This window comes from Lolium rigidum, chromosome 4 (genome assembly GCF_022539505.1).
Source record: "Lolium rigidum isolate FL_2022 chromosome 4, APGP_CSIRO_Lrig_0.1, whole genome shotgun sequence".
NCBI classification, from domain to species: Eukaryota; Viridiplantae; Streptophyta; class Magnoliopsida; order Poales; family Poaceae; genus Lolium; species Lolium rigidum.
This window is the reverse complement of record NC_061511.1, coordinates 268977332-268982400: the sequence shown is the minus strand read 5'-3', so window position 1 is coordinate 268982400 and position 5069 is coordinate 268977332.

Below are 5069 nucleotides of genomic sequence, written 5' to 3'. Positions count from 1 at the left end.
GCGTACGCACGTGTCGGCTTGCATGACGTCGCCGGTCAACGGGCTCCCGGAAACACTTGCGCAACGGTCCGATTTTCCGTGGCGGAAGGGCGCCCAAGCGCGACGGACCGAAAAAAACGTCGTTGGACTTTGCCTGACGCAGTTTCCACAACAGAACCCATATCGTCGGGTTAGGCCCATAGGCGACGAAAAATACCCCTTAGCGGACGATTTTGAGACGTTGTCTATCAGAACTTTTCTTGTAGTGAATCCCCATCCACCTCACATGCCTATAGAGAACTACTCACTCATGGCGATGGAGAGTGAGCACAGGGTTGATGGAGACGGTGTTGATGGCGATGGGGGTGAAGATGTCGTCGAAATCCCCTCTCCGGCATGGAGAGCAGGACCAATCTGACCCCTGAAAAAAGATCGTGGTGGTGGTGGCGCTATGTTTTTACAGCTCTGTACTCCTGGGAGGATAGGTTTTCGGGGTATATAAGGGGTACGCAAAAGGAGGAGATGAGACGAGTCCGAGGGCCAAATGGGCCTGGGTGGCGCGGGCCCCACCTTTTGTTGCACCACCTGTTCTCTTTCGAGCCTCGTGGCTCTTCTCGTGATGTTCCAAAGCCCAATATCCTTATCCCAGTGAAAAACTTGCGTTGTATTTTTCTCCGATTTTATTTCATGCGAAAAGAGACAGAAAGAAGTTGCTAAAAACAGCGTCGGATTCAACAGTTTTATTCAAGTATTGTGAGATTTCGAAGAAAATCTTTGAGAGAATTACTTGAAAAAGTGGATACATTTAGGATGTACTAGCTCCCCCAAGATTAGCTCTTTTTTTGTCCTCAAACAACTCAAATGCATTGCAGAAGCGATAAAAGATTTTGGCAATAACTTTGCTCTATGCATGCATGGTAGTTTAATAAGAACAAATATCCACAACATGGCTTCCTTAATGAGTAGCAAAGTGATAGCAAAGGTTCATTATGTAGGTGTTCCAGTTGTTTATACACGTTGCAAGGAAGATAATATATGGCAACACTATTTAGGCAATATTAATTGATAGTGGAACCAAACAAAGTTCTCACATGGCTTTTGCTTGAACCATGTGTAAGGTTTTTGAGGCATTTGATTCTTTTAATAGTATACAAATAATTCGGCATGTTTGCATTGCAAACTAAATACTCAAGTAATGTTGTACCCTTCTAGTAATTCAACATTTAAAAACTCATGGCAGATCCGTACATGAGTAAGTAGCTAGTATCTTTAGTTGACAACTTTAAGGTGAGAAGGAAATATGAAAGGCACTTGCTTCTAAGCTTCATGTCTTGGATGAGCTGCAGGGTTTTTTGCCCCTTAATAGTAATTCATACTTATGAATCACCTTTTCAACTTCAATTTATTTGGCACTTCATAGATCTCTTCAAAATAATAGCTAGCTCGTTGGGTTTATTCATTTTTTTAGGATTCTGGTTCAAGGGTTTTTTCCCACCAACACAAGATCGCCATGTTGGTAGAGTTCGGTTTCCAAGCTAGCAATAAGGCTGAATTTGTTGGAGATATGCCCAAGAGGCAATAATAAAAGTGGTTATTATATATCTTTGTGTTTATGATAAATGTTTATATACCATGCTATAATTGTATTAACCGAAACATTGATACATGTGTGTTATGTAAACAACAATGAGTCCCTAGTAAGCCTCTTAACTAGCTTGTTGATTAATAGATGATTAGAGTTTCATAATCATGAACATTGGATGTTATTAATAACAAGGTTATATCATTATATGAATGATGTAATGGACACACCCATATTAAGCGTAGCATAAGATCACGTCATTAAGTTATTTGCTACAAGCTTTCGATACATAGTTACCTAGTCCTTTCGACCATGAGATCATGTAAATCACTTATACCGGAAAGGTACTTTGATTACATCAAACGCCACTGCGTAAATGGGTGGTTATAAAGGTGGGATTAAGTATCCGGAAAGTATGAGTTGAGGCATATGGATCAACAGTGGGATTTTTCCATCCCAATGACGGATAGATATACTCTGGGCCCTCTCGGTGGAATGTCGTCTAATTAGCTTGCAAGCATATGAATGAGTTCATAAGAGACCACATACCACGGTACGAGTAAAGAGTACTTGTCAGGAGACGAGGTTGAACAAGGTACAGAGAGATACCGATGATCAAACCTCGGACAAGTAAAATATCGCGTGACAAAGGGAATTGGTATCGTATGTGTATGATTCATTCGATCACTAAGTCATCGTTGAATATGTGGGAGCCATTATGGATCTCCAGATCCCGCTATTGGTTATTGGTCGGAGAGAGTTCTCAACCATGTCTACATAGTTCACGAACCGTAGGGTGACACACTTAAGGTTTGATGTTGTATTAGTAGAACTTGAATATGGAATGGAGTTCGAAGTTTTGCTCGAAGTCTCGGATGGGATCCCGGACATCACGAGGAGTTCTGAAATGGTCCGGAGAATAAGATTCATATATAGTAAGTCATTTTATAAGTTTGAAAATGATCCGGTGCATTTATGGAAGGTTCTAGAAAAGTCCGGAAGAAATCACTTTGGAAGGCGGAGTCCCGAAGGGACTCCACCACCCATGGCCGGCCAACCCTAGAGGGGTGGAGTCCCAAGTGGACTCCACCAAGGGGGCCGGCCACCCCTCATGGAAGGGTGGGAGTCCCACTTGAGGTGGGAATCCCACCTTGGGTAGGTTTCCCTACACATGGAAGGTTTTGGGTTGGGGTCTTATTCGAAGACTTGTAGTCCAACACTTGGGGGTTCCACCTATATAATGAGGGGCCAAGGGGAGGGGGCCGGCCACCACAACACCACCACCTTGGCCGCACCCCAAGGAGGCCGGCCACCCCTCTCCCCAAACCCTAGCCGCCCCACTCCTCCCCCTCTCCCGCAACGCTTTGAGAAGCTCCGCCGGAGATCTCCATCGCCACCACCACGCCGTCGTGCTGCCGGATTCAAGGAGGAGCTACTACTTCCGCTGCCCGCTGGAACGGGGAGAAGGACGTCGTCTTCATCAACACCGAACGTGTGACCGAGTACGGAGGTGCTGCCCGATTGTGGCACCGTCAAGATCTTCTACGCGCTTTTGAATGCGGCAAGTGATCGTCTACCGCAGCAACAAGAGCCTCATCTTGTAGGCTTTGGAAATCTTCAAGGGTGAGTCTCGTTCATCCCCTCGTTGCTCCCGTCTTCTAGATTGCATCTTGGCTTGGATTGCGTTCTCGCGGTAGGAAATTTTTTGTTTTCTATGCAACGAATCCCTACAGAATTGTCAACTAAAGATATATGTAATCAATCGTGGGGGAAAATATAGGATATAGTACTGCGTGAAAAGGGGGAAAGAGAGGACCTTCAGGTTGGTGGGAATCATGGTGGTCGAAATGGTTGGATATGTGCCCTAGTGGCAAATAAATAAAGATATTTTCCTTTATCATATATGTGTTTGTTCATAATAAGTTTTATGCCATGCTATAACTGTATTAAGCGGAAACATTAATGCGTGTGTGGCATGTAAACAAAACCCCGTCCCTATTGATATAGTCCATTGATTAATAAGATGATCAAGGTTTCCTGATCATGTGACTATGTAGTCATTAATAATGGAGTCATGTTGGTGAACATGATGGACATACACCCATAAAGTATTGTAATTTGATCAAGTCACAAAGTTCAACATTGCGATACTATCATTAAATGTTGTAACCTAATCCTTAGACCGTGAGACTATATTTAATCACTATTACTTGCGTTTGCTTTGATATCATGAACCGCTAGACCGTAACAGGGTAGTCATAAAGGTGGTACTCAAGTATGCTAATGGGATAGATTGAGGCGTATGAGTCAAGAGCGGAATTTGTACAGTCCTATGATGGATAGATACGACAATGGGTCCACTCGGTAATATCATATCAACACCGCTTGCAAGCATGTGACTAGGTGTTGCCTGCCAAAACTCACCGCGAGCAGTGGTTAAGCAACACGAAGAGCCGGGAGGCTCCCAAGGCCGCTTAGTGGACCCTCGCACCTCGCGTCGTCCCGCAAGTTTCCTGCACACGTCCTGGCGGTTGCAAGGGCGTGCCACCTGACCTAGACCCGATCGGGAAGGTGTTAGATTGCTTCGATTGTTCCCGCATGGTAGACACGTAAACATTAAATACGAGCCCTATCGGCTCTCGGAGTTGCCACCGTGGATCGGCTCAAAGAGCCAATCGCCCCATGGTTCACGTTGGATTTGCAATGACATGGGGATCCCGCTTGATCAAAACAAAGCTAAACCAATATACGACAGTTTAGGGTTTTCACCGCATAACGAGAACGTCCTACGCGTAGTTGGGCCTAGCGGATACGAAAGATGATGCAAACTATCCCTAGAAGAGGCCTAAAAACCAACATTACGTCAATTCCCGGAACATCCCTTATAGGAACGGTAAACAACACCTAGCGCACTACCGGATCCTCCAACCCCAAGCATAAGGCCTAATCATGCGGATATTAAACTAATCCTTGAAGAACAAGGAGCAACTATAACGAGATCGGATCTACTAAGTATCGAACAAGCAAGATGCTTCCCTTACGCCCGGATAGGCGTAAGGGCAGCTAGGTGTCGAGGGACGGCATTGCTAAGCGGATATGCATAAGAAAAGCATCAATGCAAGCCCCAAAACACCTAAGATAGGTAGTGCTACTCGCCATCAACAACGCTTCGAGCACGAGTAACACAAAGTAGACGAATAAACGTGTATTGCCTAGATCGCAAGATGCGATCTAGGCAGCATGATGCTTACCCGGAAGGAAACCCTCGAAAGAAGGGTGGCGATGCGCCCGGTTTGTGTTTGTTGTGAACGTGATTGTTGTTTATTTCATAAACCCTAGATACATATTTATAGTCCTGGGGACTTTCTAATTTAGGCGTGCACCTAACCGTGCACGGGTTAAACTCTAACTTCCAAACTAAGATGCGATCTATATAATACAGATACACGGGCAATTTAGCCCAAACTCTCGTGCAAGGCCGCTTCAGAGATCCTCCACGCGTATATCC